At 40.6% G+C, this 18,913-nt stretch overlaps 1 protein-coding gene across 2 annotated transcripts in view; it reads left to right on the top strand.

Annotated features, from left to right (window-relative positions):
* Nucleotides 1-3,625: 3,625 nt before the first annotated feature.
* Nucleotides 3,626-18,913, top strand: part of LOC128741227 (septin-4) — a 36,714-nt gene continuing 21,426 nt past the window's right edge. For both annotated transcript variants that reach the window (XM_053836884.1, XM_053836876.1), the window contains exon 1: nt 3,626-3,886. The gene's annotated coding sequence lies outside the window, so the exon portion shown is untranslated. The remainder of the gene's footprint in view (nt 3,887-18,913) is intronic.

The following is an 18,913-nucleotide window of genomic DNA, read 5'->3' as shown; positions in this document are numbered from 1 at the left end:
GCACGAACCATAGGGGTCGGATGCTGCTTAAGGCTCTGGCAAAGCTCAACGTAGATCTGGTCAACGTCGGCACCATAAGTACCTATAGGAATGCTGCGGAGTCTATCATTGACGTAATATTCGGTAGTCCTGGTCTGATAGTAGACTGGACGGTAGACAATGGCTACACTCACAGTGACCATCAGACGGTCCGCTATGGTGTCGGTCAGATAACGAGCCGGCAGGCGGCGGGTAAAGCCGACACTCCCACCACCCGTGGATGGAAGACATCATACTTCGGTCCCGAAGTATTTTCCAAAGCCATCCGAAGAGAGTGCGGTGATCACGGTATGCCCAATCCGAGAGCTGATCATTTGATTGAGGTACTGTCGCGAGCGTGGGACGCCACAATGCCTAGAAAAGCCCGACCTAGGTATGAGAGGTCACCTGGTAGACAGATGTAATTGCAGAACTCCGCATGCTTTTGTGCGAGGAGAATTATGCAAAGAGCTCGTTCGGACGAAGGTAGGGCTGTATGTCGAGTAGCACTTGGCGTTACACGCGCAGCGCTTAGGAGTGGAATAAAAGCTAGCAAACGAGCCTGCTCCGAAGGTTATGTGCTAGTGCCAATACGAACCCGTGGGGTGATGCCTACAGGGTCGTAATAGCAAAACCCAAGGGCGTGATGGCGCCCGCAGAGCGATCGCCAGAGATACTGGAGCGAATCATCGAGGGCCTCTTTCGTTCCAATATCTCAGACCATACCGTAAGATGGTTGGCCTCTTTGCCGAACACCCAAAGTAACATGGGCGATGGCGATTTCGAGGTCGGTGAGGAAGAGACGCTTACGAACGAGGAACTCAGTGAGATCGTTAAATCCCTAAAGGATGGAATCCCGAATTCGGCCATTAAAGCGGCTATTTTAGAGGCTCCCGATTATTCGGGGCAGTAATAAGTAGATGCCTGGAAGATGGTCCCTCCCCGGACAGATGGAAGTGACTGTGATAAATGCGTTTAATAGCGCTATTTGGGACTCCATACCCAACTCGCTAAGGAACGTCCAAGTGGTAGTGTCGCTGTACAGGATTCTGGAAAACTATTTCCAGAATCGTGTGCTATGCCACAACATGGGGAAGGGCCAGAAATGCGTTTCAATCACTGCTGGGGTTTCGCAAGATTCCATACTGGGCCCGGTGTTGTGGAACGTCATGTATGACGAGGTGTTGAAGCTAAAGTTCCCAGTAGGGGATGTGATTGCGGAGATAACACAAATACTGCAGGTAGGGGAATGTCGTCGTGGTCGGGCCATCTTTTGGTCGACAAATCTCATTTCAAAAGAAACTTTGGAAATTTAACAAAGGTCGTATTAATAGTTCGTAGTTAGACCTTTGTATTTAGACCTTTGTTAAATTTCCAAATTTCTTTTGAAATGAGATTTGAGGCCCAAAAGATGGCCCGACCACGACGACATTCCCCTATCCAATAATCACTGCCTGCGATATATCATTGGTAGCTGCAACTCCATCGTCGATGTTATCAACGGTCAATAGCAACGTTAATCCGAGAACGTAGCTGGAAGTGAATCGCACGCTCCTTGATGAGAGGAGCGAACGAGATTTGCAGAGAAGCACTCGACTGGAATCCGCCAGGACAACGAAGAAAAGGCAAACCCAACGGTTTATGGCGACTTGTCGGTTTAGCCGACGACATCCTGGCTTTGACGAGAACCTTTCCTGGCGATGGGTGAAAGCCCATGGCGGTTAATCATCGGCAATGGAGATCTCTGAGTTCTGCCGGACCGGACCAAAAAGTAAGTAAGTAATCTCAAAGCAGACAAAAGCACTCCGACGGTGACATACTAGAAGTGGCAGATAAGATTGTGTATTTGGGGCGCTAGTGACCGCTGACAATAATATTAGTATCCAATTCTAGGGGCGCTTCCAAACAGGAAATCGAGCCTACTTGAGACGCTGCTCACGGAGGACATTTGCCGATATGCGGCAAACGATTATCTTCAACAACAATACCGGCACCAGGAACCGAGAGGTTTAACGTGCAAGATGGCTGAACCAGGTCGAAAGCGACTTGCGACTTCTGAGACGCCTGGGAAATTGGTGACAAGTGGCTCAAGATCGAGTTTAATGGAGAAGGCTGCTGGAAACAGTACGACTTTATGCTGACCATGATGGCGGCGGCGACAGCGTTAACGTCAACGCAACGGTATTAGGAACTTTTTCTTTCCCTCTTATAATGATTTATTTTATCACTAATCAGACCAAGTAACATCATCAACGTAATGATTGTGGCAATCTCTGTGTTACAAAATTACGTGTTATTATATTTGAGTACATGCACAACGTGATGGGATTATGAAAGAGGATGACTGCCTGCAAGTTATTTAAAAACTGTCAATTATTTTTTTGCTGCAACCAGTTCGTATCGAAGAAAGTAATTAGAAATAATTGATACATTTCCATTTACTGTATTGTTTTTGTTTGTACACACGGTGGTAGTACGCTTTGCAGAATTTAAAAATGAAAGTATTTTTCAAATCGGCCACCTAATTGCACCCTCATTACGAGCTAATAGTGCTGCCAGACAGTAATATTCAGACGGAGCAAATTGGAGCACGCACACGGGGTTTGCATTTCTTGGTAGCCCCCCACCGAAAGAAGGCTGCAGTGCACATTAGACACTAATTTAGTAATTACTGTCCCATTAATGGTACAGAGAGAAAAGCAACACAATAAACAAACAATTATTCAATTAGCCTGCCGAAGGAGCCTCATTCGTTACCCTACATTCCAACCAACAATGGAGCAGTTTTGGGTAAAACCAACCGAATAGATTCGATTTTAACAGTAAATACCACCAGAAACAGCAATGGGCGTATGCAAGCGATCGCGAGATTATTTTGGTGCGCACCGCAAATCGGTTTTGGGAAATTTAACCGTAAATTGAACGGGAAAGCGCACCGTCAAAATAGGCGCGAAAACATAAGACTGGCACGGTCAGTAGATAGGAGCGAATGAAGATCCGGACTGCTTCTTTTAATAGAGATGCACACGAAATATAGATCTAATCATTCAATTTTAAACTACTTACTATTGTTTCGACGGTTTTAATTCACGTTACAGATTGCTTCGGTATTTGGCCATCACATGGAAAATCCAGATTAATTAAAGATTTTAATCAAATAATCGAGAAAATTGTTCAACTTTTGTCAGACAAATATTAAAGTTGAACAATACGGTCGTAATTCTTCATCTACAGACTGCGGTTTCATTTGCATTTGAACGTTTTCCGCGCATTATCAACCCGATCGAAACCTTTGAAGCGGTCGTTAGCGAGCTGCGATCCAACTGAAGCCCCACGGAGGTGCAGTATGATGACGTTCTCGCGCGCTCGCACTAGCTCTGGCTACTACTCGAGATCTCGTGGTGGGTTCACTCCGTTGCTGCTGCTGCTGCTGCGGTGCGGTGGCCGGAATGAACTCACCGCTATGTGGAAACCGCATCACACACTTTGCTATCGAATTACAGGCCTGGTTGGATACCGTGCCGTGCGCCCAGTCAGAGGAAGCCGCCCGGCCCGGTAGTGCGCTAGGTCTTGGGTTTGGGTTAGTTGCGTTTCTCTCATCGGCTCGCGCACACACGCTTTTGTCTAACGCGCGCAGCAGGCAGCGCGTGCTCTGCACTTTGACAGACCGAGTGTGTTGTGATCTTTCCGTTCATTCCGTTGACGAGAAAGTCACGCGAGTGTTAGTTTACAATCATTGCCAGCTGTCGTGACACCGCACCGTTGTTGTTGTCGAATTGAAGTTAAGCAGTCTTTAACAGGTTAATCAGACTGAACCCGATTTCGTCGTAAGCGCCGACTTGTCCGACAGGCCGAGCTGTTATTGACGGTAATTAGTGTATGGTTTAGTGGTTTTATCTTTATGGTGACAAAAAAAAATGGAATGACGTGCCGCACTCTGACGGGAACAAGCACGCGATGGATTGCCTCACGGAGGGGAGGAACTTACCATACCACCGATGGGGACTATACTATCATATCTTCTCCTGTATCGTGTACATTGTTGTATATACTAAACAACAACAGTAGTGCTATCTATAGTGGCTATACCTAGCCGGGTCAGATAGAAGAGTGTCGTATTGAATTAATTTGCTCCATAAATTGACACTGCTAGCGGCGGAATGATGAGCAGAGTGACATAAGCGTTATCCGTCCAGATTTTCGTATCCGTTTTGGTGTGCAGGTGTGTTGTGAATGATATTATTTCCTCAGATATTCTGTTGAAGGGTGCTAAAAATTTCGAATAATAAGCAATATACCTATACAATGATTTGCTGCATAAAAACTGAACCTGTTAAAGAATGAGGAAATTAAATAATTTGTTAGGTTAAAACAGCACATTTCTCTTTAAGAAAAAGTTGAATATTGATCATTGTACAATTGCAATCATAACTGATAGATAAATTTCTTCCATTTCTTTACCTCATGGAAAAGATTTCACTTTTAAAAAGCATAATAAAAATTAGGTTAATGGAGAGAAGGCAATCGGGATCGAAGGCGAGGAACGTTTCGCATTTCGGAGGTTTCGCATCCAGTGCCGATAGAACGGCATCAGTAACAGGATAGAAATTGGAATCGACCACTATTCGTGTCCATAACAGAACAGGAAATGCTTGAAATTTTTGGGATCGGGGGGCCTGAAGCTGTATTTTTCATGTAATTATCTCAGTGCGATAATCGCCCTTTAAACAAGAACTGGTTTGATAACATAAAACAGTTACCAATCGATGTAAAATGTTAAGTTAATGATTTGTTCGGAATAGGGTAAAAAACGGATTAATTAGAGGTGACCTATTTTAATCAATTAAACATAAATGAGCTTAACGTGCAGTATTTTGTTCATATTTTCAGAATCTTTTAATAAGAAAATCATCTTGAATCACTTAGCGATAGATATAATTCATACAAACACAATTTAATGTGTTTTCGACAAGAAATATGACGAAATAAAAATTGTTTTCAAAAACTTGCATTTTTTTGCGGTGCTGAAGCGAATTACCACCTCGCTTCTGCTGAAACGGATCTCCACCTCGAAACTTTGAGCACTTATTACGGTATTCATAAAAGTCAAGCACTCAATTTTAACATACCATGTTGTAGCAGATAAGTGAGCACTTGTGTCATTTAATGGTCACACACTTACAACTAATGATAATGGTGATAATTTGGGACAAGTCAGAAAAATTCAAGACTGCTTAAGAAATTACCAGAAGCAGTAGAAAATTAGTTCCAGCGCCTCAATTTTTAATGTAAAAATAAGAAGTTTAAATTAATAATAGTGACTTTAAGTGGTAACGCATCAAGAAGATTGGTATGCTGATATCGCCCACTTACTCAGCCCATCGCTTGTAATAAGGTAAAACGAATTAGAGTACGACTAGACTGCTTAAAATAGGTTTCTTACCCTACGTGGTGACAAAATTAAGTGTACACAAACTTCTGTGCGCTATTTGAGAAAATCTTGATTGTTGGTTTGTCCCTGTAACTATGAGTAATTGGTGCTTCACAACAGGGTTCCAGCTCACAGCACAAAAACCACTCAACAATGGTGCTAGCTAAATTGATTTTCCCAATCAGATTACATCCCGTTAAAGGTCATCTCACCGCACATGATCTTAACCTTTGTGATTAAAATATATGTGGTCGATTTTAAAGACCGGCTTTATACAAGGCGCTCTTGCGATTGCAAGCATCGCATCGAAAGTTAAACAGTAGCCCATAGCGCATAATTCCGTCATGATGATGAGCTCATGTATTCGTGCAAATGATAGAATGATGGTCACTTTGAAACCCATGATTATACTTCAAGTTTTTGCAAGAGGTTTCTAAATATGTATACTGTTTATTTGACTTGCGGACTAATAATTGCAAACAGTGGATCACATGAATGTTAAAGTTTAATCTTATCTTACGGGTTTGAGGCAGACAATGCCGGAATTTATGAAAGTTAGTGAGTAAGTTAAGGCTTAGTTTACAAATTTACCAACGAAAACAATAACCTTCAAGGAAGATTTTCCGATTTTTCGAATTTCGCTTATTTTGAAAATTCATAACTCTTGAACTAAGCCCCATGTAACAAAATATTTTTATGAAAATGTGAGCAAATTTGCTTGGCAGTCGATGAAAAGTACTATCTGGTACAGGTTTTTCACAAAATCAACGAGAAAGTTAGGAGATAATTCTGCTGGGACTAACTTCCCAAGTAAGAATAATAGTTTAGTGTCGTAAGGAGTTAGGAGATATTTACGATAGTTTTCGTACATTGATATACGAGTTGGTGCTAGCTGGGATGAAATTTGTTATGTTATATAGGGTAACCAACCTATTTTGGACCCCATCAGCAGCTGTACATAATTTGGACACTTGCATTTGATTTTGCTGTAAGTGTCCAAATTATGTACAGCTGCTGAGGGGGTCCAAAATACGTTGGTTACCGTAGTTGATATTTATATGATCTATTCGAATTTATGATCAATTAAACGAAAAACCACAAAGTTAGTGAGTTACGAGACCCTCCCCCGTATATAACGTATATTCGTTATGAGTCAGGTAACACAGTAGCTTGCTTTCTCAATTTGAAAGAACATGGCTGTTCTTACCAAGTTCTGCATTTACTGGCAGATAACAATATGTCCTAAAGCATAAATCAAATCATTTTCATTTTCAGCAGTCTCCGTAATTGAACAACATATGCGAATCAAATTTTATCGTGCATGTTGGTGAGATAGGCTGCTAGAATGAATGCACCCTGTGACGACTCGTCTGCATGTTCAACCTGTTCATAGGAGAGGTAACAAAATTCAGCCGAATAAAAACATTTTCATTATTCGTTCACGATTTCGCTTGCACCGACGCACACGCAATGCGAATTTTATTTAAACAGTATACTTTCTTATTAAAATGCTTGTTATTGTTTCATTAAATTTCTCATTAGCTGGTACAGAGGGTTTAGTGAACAACTTACTGCTAGGTAAATATTAATATGGCCTGAGTTTCGATTTAATTTTATTTAGCTGCGGAGCTGATATTATACGTTTAACACGAGAGCGGTTCAGCGATCTCATTAAACAAGCAAACCAACACATTAGGCTGTACGAATAGAAGAGCTTGCTTTACTTCTCCTATAAGATATAGGGTAAATTAACCATTAGTGGACCCTCAATCAGTAGAGCTGTTTCTTTCTATAAATTATTTCAAACTAATAATGCTAAACACCTAACCGAAGGCACTTACAATATGAGAAGCTTTCGATTAAACCTAAAAATATACCAATTTATGTTGCAAATCTCTGTATATTACATCTTTTTTAAAACAAATAGGAATGTCCGTTTTCCTTTTATGGACAAACACGTTTTCTTTTTATTTGTATACACTTAATTTTGTCACCACGTGAGGTAAGCAACCTATTTTAAGCAGTCTAGTCGTATCGCTGTTCGTTTTACCTTATTACAAGCGATGGGTTGAGTAAGTGGGGGATATCAGCATATCAATCTTCTTATTAACTTTAATTTACCGAGCTGTTACCACTGAAAGTCACGATTGTTAATCTAAAATTCCGATTTTTGACGTAGGACTACGTCTTACGGCAAGTTTTTAGATAGGGTGTCATTCCAAAAAATTGAAAAATGCGAGCATCACGAAAAATGAAAGGTTTTGAGTGCTAATAGCTCACCGGTTTTCCGATCGATTTTCAATATTCTTACACCAATCGATCGGAAAATCTTCTAAGAATTGATCCAAATGAAGAAAAGTATGGATTCTTGATGTAGAACTATTGAAAAATTGAAAATAATGAACCTATGTTTTACCAGAATTCTCGCTTCGTGATTGGTTGGAAGATTCTTTGCGATGATCTAAACCTATACCAATTTGATATCTGTGCTTGGGAAGTAAGCCAAAACAAGTGACAAAGTTTCCTCATTTCAACAAGATTTCTTAATACCGCGGTTAAACCTAGACCATATTGATGTACTTGCTTGGGAAGCATGCCAGAAAGAGTGACAAAGCCCCTTCGTGCCTACAGATTTCTTACGAACGCGATTAAACCTAGTCCAATTTGAGATCTGTGTTAGGGAAGTGTGCCAGAAAAAATGACACAAGTTCGTTGTCCCAACAGATCGCAAATTCTTTACTGCGAGACGATTAAGCCTCGGCGAATTTGATATCTGTGTTGGAAAAATGTGCTACAGCGGTAGTGTTCGGTTATAATACGACTCTGTATGAATACGCATGCTTGCCATTTCATCACAGAGAACAGATTAGCAGGTTCGAAGGAAGTAATCGATTTTTTGTGTGTAAAATCTGTCGGTAGCGCCCTCCAGAAATAGTTTGCCAAACGCATCAAAAAATATCCATGTACCTTTATCAATATTTCTTTGTGCTGGAGTTACATAGCAGCGATGGCAGCGACATCAAGATTTAGTTTGCCACTTACTGCTCGAGGGGTGCTCTATTGAAGGATTACTCGTAGATTACATAAAAGCCTTTTACACACTTTTTGTCAATTACCTGGTAGTCTGTTCACTGTGGTTTCATTAGAAGTGCTGTTGTGCTGTTGATAAAATAGGATTTAATTGGTAAAATCCCTTCAACGTAGGGAACCATGGGTAATAAAAACAATCTATAATTTCAGTAAGGTAGCAGGAAAGCAATAGTTTGTGTTCTTAATTTTGTTAAATTGTTTTCAAATGCACAATCTTTTGAGAATTGAACGTATGCAATGTTACTACTTTGATAAATGCTGCATACATCGCATGTACCATGTGTATATGTTGCATATAGCATGTATACATGAAGAATCGAATGATTACAAGCATGAATACATGCTACTATCACTACAAAGAGGCTTACGTAGTCCTGCGTCACCTATATATGCGGTCGTGTCTTGTACACAACCCCTATGATTTTTACATTAAAAATTGAAGTGCTGGAACTAATTTTATCCTATTACAATAGGATAACGACCGGGTCCGTTATAGGAATTTTAGTGTATATTCCCAGTCAGCATTTTCATATGTATAATTAGATTACAAATAAGATTTACGTACTGATACGTATTCAACAAAATCGTATTTGACGCGTAAAAGCCGCTTATCCGTACTATTTTGGAGGCGATATACGCACTGAGGAATAATTTTGAGCGATACACTTATATGAGTATTTCAATACGATAAGATCCGATTAAGCGCGACCAGCTACATGCAGCTATACGACTTTGTGCTGAAAATCGTATGTTTGTCAGTTACCAGCATTATATGTAAATGATAGAATATCAACTTGTGCGCGCTTTATTAGGCTTTATTTACGAATCCGAATTTGTTAAGAGATATTTACGATAGTTTTCGTACATTGATATACGAGTTGGTGCTGGCTGGGTTGCATGGAGAGCGTCCACTAATGGTGACATATTTTGCATTGTTGACCATATGATGGATCCTCACTTGTTGAAAATGCCGATTTTAAGGCATTTATAATTAAATGTAGCAAAAATTTTATAAAATAAAATGTGAGTTCTGTTTAATATTTTCTGCTTCATGTTAAATATCCTCAGAAATAATAAGTTAAAATTATTAAACGCCGAAATTGTACCCGAGGTTCATTATAGGTAACGGATCCACTATAGGTTAACTTACCCTACACAGAAAAACCAAAAAAAAACTGTTTTACGGTCTATTGTTCCTGGTGCTTTTTCAGTATCAATGAAGGAGGCGAAAAAAGAATGTGAAACAATTTCTGCTCGATATAAAAACAGAGCGAGGTTGCCATATCTGCATGTATCATACGCAAAATTTTCTCATTTGCTGGTTCAGCGATATCATTGAACAACTTGCTACCACATATTGCTTGGGGTGTTCTGCAAAGTTGTAAGACTATTTGTTATCATGTGCGTACATCGCAGTAAAGTTGTTATTCTTGAATGTGATTCAATAGGTTCATTGAACAAAAAGTTTTCGGTTCGTATTCCGTTGTTATTTAAATAATGGTTTAAATATGCTTGTTAGCTTAAGCTTTAAATATTTAGAAATGCGATAATAAAAGCTGCATATTGATTTGTATTTTTTGCTGGTTGAACAGTTGAAGCTAAACGTCCAAGAGTCGCTACTGAACGCACCATCGAAACAAGCAAAATTATATTTTTTAATTTTTATTTTCTCGCTTACGCTTTACTTTGATGAAATAGCTAAAATGTTTGTTTAAGAGTCAAGAAAAAATGCTAGAATAACAGTATAGCCCAGCAAAATAAATATGTTTTCGGCGAAGAATTCTATTTGCTTATAACAGCCAGTGCTTAGAAATCTCATATTCAATTTATGCAATACACCTGAATTGATCCAATATACTGCAGATTCTTTGCTATTTCTAGTACAGATGAAATGAACTCACCATTTGCCAATCTGAAATCAACGATTCGAGCGAATCTTTTGCGTTCATTTTCGTGTTGTTCTCTATACATTCAGTCATTCTCGACAATAGTGAATGAAATCAAATGTGAATCATTCATTCATTCATTTTAAACTGCCGACAATGGCAAACGAATTTACAACAAACGTAAACATTGCTCCGAAGTTTTAAATAACTTCCTTCAGCTAGGTTTTAGTTGATTTCAAAAAGCTGACAGCTTAAAAAACTAAACTTTGAGAACTAAAATATTAGCCCCAAGAGCAAGAAAGTTGGCTAACAAGTTAGTCGAGCAATCATTCAGCACTGCAATTCACGAATGAATTCGTTTTGAAGAGTAGAAAACTGAGAAAGACAAACACTGTCCGCAGTTCAGTAGCCATGTCTGTAGGCTGACAGATAAAACCAGGGGAAAAACTAAAGTGCGCTGTCAATTTTTTCGAGCACTGATAACAGTAGCAAAAAATCTGCTCGGCCTAAATATAGCCATTTCCAAAGCATTATAAAACTAATAGATTTATTGCTTCATTTGGATAATGTTCATTTGGCACAATGACTTGTTAATGTGATGATAACTTGATAATGTGATTATTGTTTGGCATGAGGGACGAAGCTCTTGGCTTATGAGGAAAAAAAATTAATTGCGTTTTAGAAGTATTGAGAGCAATTTTCCACTTTTTCAAGTATTTGGAAAAAATATCCAAGCTTTTCTGCAGTCGACTACATATGACACGAAGACTTTTTCCTTTTACGGAAATGCTTGTATCGACTTAGTGCAGCCAGCCGGTAATTCAGCAAGATCAGATGTGTGTATGTTGCACAGGATTGGACGCAGGACCGAGCCTTGAGGCACACCTGCAGGAAGATTATCAGATTTAAAATTGTGATACCTGTAAAGATCGAAAAGTTGAACGATTTAGTGAAATTTTTACTATGTAGATTGTAAAATAAAATTTAGCAATTTCATGGTTAAACCACAGACAAACAGACGAGACACTCGCGTTAATTCCATCGTCCAATCAAAAATCACTCATTTTTCAAAAAAGCATGTTTCGCAACATGGCCACACCACGGTTTCACGAGTTTTCAGTATAAAACCATACAAATGTAAAACCCCTACAGCATAAAACCCTGCAAATGCAAGCTACTCCGCAACATGCATAACAGAGGGTGCTAGTGTGCAAGCAAAATGTGTAGGACGATGGTTTTTAAAGGGTTTTCTTCGATGTGTCATGTCAGTTCGTCAGTGCTTAAACCTTCCAAACATTGTAGAATGGCCGTCGGCTTTATTGGCGCATACCAAATTAGTAACTCTGAGCATTTTATGAGTAGTGCCCATCTCTAAAACCAAATGGTTCATCTGCAAAATTTGAATTTCATTTATGTGTGACGTCATTCTGTTAACAATTATTCTCTCAAATGATTTACTTAGAAGGAAGGAAATTTATTAGTCTATAGCTTGAAGCCACCGGTAGATTTTTTACAGAAGCGGCGTTTTACTGCCTCAAGTTTGTTCCGCAATGCACTGAAATACTCAGCTGTATTATTTTTCATCATTTGGATGCTGTTACAAAATAGAGATTGAAAAAACGATGCAATCAAACTGACTGATTGCATTATACGGATATCAGCATTTTAAAGCTAAAAACAACAAACAAATTCAATGGCAGGCCATTGAAATTAGTGCAGATATTTGTTGGTTCGTACAACACCAGCTGTGCATCTTGTATCAGAGATAGTGAAAAATACAGTTTCAAGTAATCAAAATTAGCAATAAGATCACTTGTCGAACAATGAGCGCTCGCATTATTCCAGAAACAGCAAACACTGGTTCGAGTGCTGGATATGAGTGTAAACAGAAGCAAGTGGCGGGCGTATGAGGAGTATCAGGGTAAACTTTCTTACTGAGTCTGCTTTGACACACGAGTGGTCGTGGGCTCGAGTTTTAGTAAAATAAGGCCAATCGATGACGATAAAGACTTTGGCGAGGTGTTTTTCTCAAACTATTTTATTTGTGATCGCCTTGCTCCACAGGTTATTTATTTCTAGAAAAAAAGTGACAAAGCCCTTTCGTCCCAACAGGTCGAAGATTCATTACAACAATCGGAGCTTATAGGCGGAAGTCTCGGCCTGCCGATTCATACCATATTAAGACGCACAATAGATTAATTAAGGGCCATGACCATTTTTTAAATCAGCACAACGCGGTAACGCCGGATTGTCTATAGACATCTTTACACCGTGAAAAGAATGAACGAAAAAACGCATTAATAGCCTTGGAATTGCCCTGCTCTGTATACATTGCATTGTTATGAACACCACGAACCTACACTTGGCTCGGGGCTCGGTACAGATGAATATTATTTTCATATCGATACCAATATGTTCGCAACCCTAGGTAGCTTCTTAAGACGAAGTTCCAGGTTCCAAGCGTGGAACGTAAATGCCTGCCGGGTTTGCTCACTTTTGGATTTCTCACCGACCACCATTTGATGATTCGAATTCTATAGGCCCCCCGTCAAATGCATGCCCAGCTGGGAAACATCTTCATTTGGGGTAGTAAAACTTTCCTTTTTAAAACATCTGTTCAGTTGTCTCCCGTGAGCCGATCATAAAACCTAATCGCCACCGACGAATTGGTTAACTACACCAAGCTATGCAAATCACTTTCGTCCCGTGAGCACGTCTCGCGCGGAAGATGCTTAGAAATAAAGGTTTTCTGGTGATTATTACTACCGCTTTCAAACATTAAACATAAACGAACGCTTGTTTGTCCGCTTTATGGGCATCGGCTCGCTGCGGTTGTAAAAATTAGTCGGATAGATAAATAGATAGAAACACGCGTACGCCGGACATAACGTACCGACGGACATAAAGGTCATCCGATTGTTTTGGTGACGGAATTGTCGCTGCGTGGCCCATCCGTCGTCATCGTGGGACACCCAGCTAGTGTAAATGTTTGCTCATTTTCGAGTCCCTTCCCCCCGTTTCATTGCGGGCTCTACGTGACGACCGGCTGTCTAAGCCACAAGAATAAATTCGCCTTTCAGTGGCAACCGTTCACTATGACGGTGATGATGATGATGATGTGAACGAGTTCCGTGTACCCCGGCGTTGCTGCGGCTGCTGCCGTCTTTGGATAAAATTAGACCGCAAAACGGCAAATCTCGAGATGTAATCAGAGAACGCAGCCTAAGCTGGGCGCTGCAACGCTCTATTTCTGGGGTATGATGGCGACATTGCACAGCCAAGCCAAGAAAGATGTTGAAGACTGAAGAGATGTGTGTGGAAGGGTGCTAAGTGGACATTGCGTAACACATTTCAGTTTGCACTCAAATCGGCTCTGCTGACATAATTGGGTGGTGTACTCCGAAGCCGGGCAGCCACGCTGACGCTCGTGATTAGTGTTAGGTATACAGCTTGTTTTTTACACCTGTTGGTGCTCCGTTTCCCAGTCGAACGGGACTTGGCGCTCTGATGGATTGTTTTGCAAATTTAATGCAATGCATCAAAAACATCCATTTAGGAGCGTATCATCACATGAACAGCTGATTGAGTCAAACTGTAATTGAGGCCCATAATCTGTTTCGCATAAAACCTGCACGGAGAGAAATTTGATTCCGATACCATGAATAAAGTCATGAAATCATGAAGTTTGAATTGCTGTCAAATCATGACTAAACTGCCATATCAGGCAGCACAAAATCATGAGTAATAGTTCATGATCTTGCGTTGTGGTGTACTGCAAGAAGTTCGTGATATCATGAGTCATTTTGCGCATTTTGGAGATTAAATTTCTATCCGTGTGCAATTGAAATGTATCGTTCATATCCTCAATTTTGTTCATTTGTCGCTAGTGTGATGATCAGTAGATTTGTCACTATAAAGAGTCATTTGGAAGCTTTCATTTCCTACTAATAGCAGTGATTTTTTTATTCGACCAAAAAAAAATGCATTTTTACTTAAAGTTTAAATGTGAAAACCATAGCTATTCTTGCTTTTCATATAGACGTTATTATTTTCCTTGCAAAAACCTACGAAAAAAAATACAAAAATGAATGGGATTTTTTGCCGATTTTCAGAAATTACATTGTTTGAATTTCCATTTCTGTTTCGTATTTGAAGCGTTAACACCACTCGTACACTCATTTTTCGAGTTTTGTAGGATGTAGAGCCCACAGGCAATTGGTTTTATAAAAACAAATTAACGTATTGTTTATAAGCAACACAAAGAAAAAATACGTAGATGCGCTAACCGATGTACACTCAAGTCGCTTTTTACGCGCAGGATACGTCCCGCGTAAATCAAAACCGCGTAAATTCCGAAAACCGCGTAAAAAAACCGCGTAAATTCCGAAAACCGCGTAAATTCTGAAAACCGCGTAAAAAAAAAACCAAAATTTCGCGTAAAAAAAAACTTTGTGGATTTCAACACTACGCGAAAAAATAGACGTTTTGAGCACATCCGCGTAAATTCCGAAAACCGCGTAAAAAAAACCGCGTAAAAACCGCGTAAAAAACCGCGTAAATTCCAAAAACCGCGTTGAAAGCGTCGCGTAAAAAAAACCGCGTAAAAAGCGACTTCAGTGTAATTTTGTGTGTGTAGAAAATAGCTGGTAAATCGTTGAAAAACAATATTTTCATGCTATATCGACGGCATTTCGTTAGTTTGAATCTTCAATGAATATCCATTGAAAGCCTGGTGAATTTTTGAATATTCAGTAAAAAGTTATTGAAGTTTGAAAAAATGGTATCCAAGTCGGGAAAGACGGACACAAAAATTTAGAACTCATTTTGCCCAACAATGATTAAACCTTGCAAATACTTACATATTATAAATGTTATAAACCAGAAGTCATATAACAGTTAGAATAGGCTAACTTTTAGAAACGATTAATGCGTCACCAATTAAAATGTTGAAGGGAACCATTTTTTTCCTCGCTCAAAAGGAGGATCGGGAAGGGGGTTTTCCCAAACCAATTCTTTCCTAAATACATATGAAATATGTTAATCTTTCTTAATACTAATAATTCGACGACGCGTGATACCTTTTTGCGACTACCGACTATATGGTACTACCACCTGCCTTAGCAGAATATCCGTTCACAGCAATGAGCCTATCATGTCAAAAGAGTTGAACATATTCAACGATTGGTCATGCTTCCCAACTCTTGTATGAAGGGCCAAAAGGGAATTGGTCGATAAGCAACATCACTTACACGTACCAGGGATTTAGAGAATCTCCTTCCAAGGGCTAAGTCGCCTGAGTCAATCGTTGAAAAAACCGTCTTAATGCAGAATGACTCCAGCAGGTGGGGAGAAGAGCCCGCTCATTATCCACGATGTGTTGTTAATCGGGCCAAGATTAACACTAGAAAGTTGACTGTTTCACTCTCCCTAGGCCCACCGCTTCAAACAAGTGCTCTGATGGTCCCTCTCTCTTCCCGATTCTAGTTTGTTTATGAAATGTGGTATATATGAGTAAAAATAGAACAATCTCACCAGCAGTCCTTCGAATGGAATAGAGTTGCTTCTTTTTGGTTTCCATAAAGTGCATCTAATAATTAATTTAATTTTTTCTTCTGGTATCCAATATCCATGTGTAGTGTTAACATTCTTATTGGCCAAAGTTTTCACTATATAGCAGGAGCTGCTTCATAAGCTAAAACGATAAAAATAATTAAAATAACTTATTTTATGCTTACCTATTAACAAGGTCGTGTGGCTTCGCCGTCTGCCCAAAACCTCGATTTTCAGATCAGGCAGCCGGGAACCACCCAGTATCGCACCTCCTAACTTGGCTACTCAATAGAGCATTACCGGGTATGGTCACGTGGAGGCGCTAGGTAGGGGCTTGGGATAGCTAGAGCTATATTGGACGCTCCTCATTTGCCTTCCCCATTTCATACCCATGTCCGTCTTTCCCGCCGATGAGCAGAAAATCTGATTTATACATAATGTTTATAATTTATTTACAATTTACATTTACAATTTACAATTTGCAATTAATGACATTTAGTTAAAAAAAGCCTCACAGTTGACATCGAGGTGCGTACGACACTAGCTTCACAAACCAGTCGTTGCGTGTTCGAATCTGGACTAAAAGAGGCTGAAAAAGGCAATATAATCGCAGCAGCAACCCCGCAAGCTACCTGCGCTAAAACAACCGGCCACGAAATCGTTCAAACAGAAAGCAGTAGGTCAAGTTCCAAATGCGAACTGTAGCACCAAGGCTATGCTTCTTCCATTTAGTATAATTTATGGCAGTACGAAGTTTGCCGGGTCAGCAAGTATTATAACAAAATGAGAGGTAAGGTAATGATTAATATCAACTTATAAATTGACCTAGTTGCTTAACGTAAGAACAACTTAACACGGACAAACAAGACACGACGCTTACGGTTCTTACAAAACATTAATAGCACCTTTTACGCTAACCGGTTTTGAGCTTGATCCAGCCCATCTACGGATCATCTATCGACTGTATACGTTTTGTGATTTGTTGTCTGCTACAAATTCAATTTCGTCTGTTGGAAGAGAGGCGATGAGATGAGTGCTTCATTCTCATTCATCAAAAGCCGATCTGCGGTGCCGATCGTACATCGATTCCCACGTATTCAACTAGAGGATTTTCTCACATTTTTTAGCAGCTTCGCGTTCGCCGCCTTTCGCCAGATGAACGATGGTAATCTCTCTAAGCAGTGCCTACAGTTCGTTATTCATATGCCTCCAGTCACTCTCCGCTTTCAGTTTGTACTCCGCCAAATATCGTCCGCAGCACCTTTCGCTCGAACACGGCAAGGGCGCGCACGTCCTTCGTGAGTAGCGGCACAGCTTCAGGTCCATAAAGAACTACCAGTCTGTAAAGGATTTTGTACAATGTCAGCTTCGTACTGCGGCGTATGCTTCTTGATCGTAGCGAAGGGCAAAGTAGGCCCTATTTCCCGCTTGAATGCGCCGCTGAATCTTCTTACTAATGTTGTTGCCCGCGGTCACCAGCAATCCCAAATACACGAATTCATCTACCACTTCTAGTTCGTTACCGTCAGCGGTTGCCGTTCGTGGAAGGCGCGCGTTTGTTTCTTTTGACCCTCTTCCTTTCATGTATTTGTTCTTCGTCGCAATTATTTTTAGTCCAATTCTCCTAGACTCCACTTTCGGTCTGGCGTAGATTGCCTCCGCCGTCGCAAGGTTTCTTCTGGCAATGATAACTGGCAAGTCAACTGCAAAGCCTGGAAGTTGGCTACTCTTTTGGTGAAAACCGTGCCTCTCGTTTCGATGGCCGCTCGTCGGATCATCCCATCAGGAGCGATGTCGTCATCTTGGTTCAACCCGCGTGTCAAAGGGACTCGAGAGTGTCCCCGAGATGCGCACGAAACACATCACTCGATCCAATGTAGCTCTAATCAGTCGCATCAGTTTACCTGGAAACCCGTGTTCCTGCATTATCTGTCATAGCTGGTATCGAACGACTATATCGTATGCTGCTTTGAAGTCAATTCGGATATGATGCGTGGGCCAGTTGTACTCCCGACATTTCTGCAAGATCTATCGGATGTTGAATCGCCTGGTGACTCACTACGAAACCTTGTGTTATCGTTGACAGCCGGCGTAACAGGATCTGGGAGAGTAGGCTTCGTTTACCAGCGTTATACTGCGGTAGTTGCAGCAATTGAGCCGATCACTTCTTCCATCCATTCCTCCGCTAGCTCCTTTTCCTACCAAATCTTGGACATTACCCTATAGAGCTGTTGCGAGCGTTTCACGGCCATATTTAGAAAGCTCTGCTGGTAGGCGGCCCTTACTAGCGGCTTTGTTGGTCTTCAGTAACCTAATTTCTCGTTTGACTTTTTGGAGATCAGGTGCTGAGACATTACTATCTTCCATAGGAAATCCTAGGTTAACTACCGTTTCGCCTCCTTGCACAACTTCACCATTGAGACGATCATCGAAGAACTGTCTCCACATATCGACCACCTCGCGTTCGTTTGTGATTAGATTCCCTACACATGTCAAGTTTCGGTGTGTAGCCTCTACGAGATTGGTTCAACTTTTCGTAAAACTTGCGCGTGTCGTTAGGTAATTCTTTGCGATCTCTTTGGCATTTTTACTCCTCAGGCCCATGGTCAAATGGTTCCTAGTTCGTCGATATTTGGCAAGGTTCTCCCTAGTGGCAATGCTCAGATAATTTTTCCAAGCAATTTTCTTTCTCTCCACTGCTTGTTGGCGTTTCCCATCAAACCAATAATGTATTGTGTTCTCTGAGGCTTAACACCTAGTGCCTCGCTAGTTGCCTCTCCGATAACCGAGCGTATTCTGCCCTAACCGTCTTTGTCAAACCTCAAAGCACCTAACTCGTCGGAAGAAGGCGGTGGCTCATCCAGTATTCGCGCGTAGTTCTGGACATATTGCGGGTTATCTTGCTGACTTGGCTTTAACGGTTCATGGCGGTACTATT

The sequence above is a fragment of the Sabethes cyaneus genome, chromosome 1, assembly GCF_943734655.1.
Source record: "Sabethes cyaneus chromosome 1, idSabCyanKW18_F2, whole genome shotgun sequence".
NCBI lineage: Eukaryota > Metazoa > Arthropoda > Insecta > Diptera > Culicidae > Sabethes > Sabethes cyaneus.
This window is presented reverse-complemented; position numbering and strand designations above follow the sequence as displayed.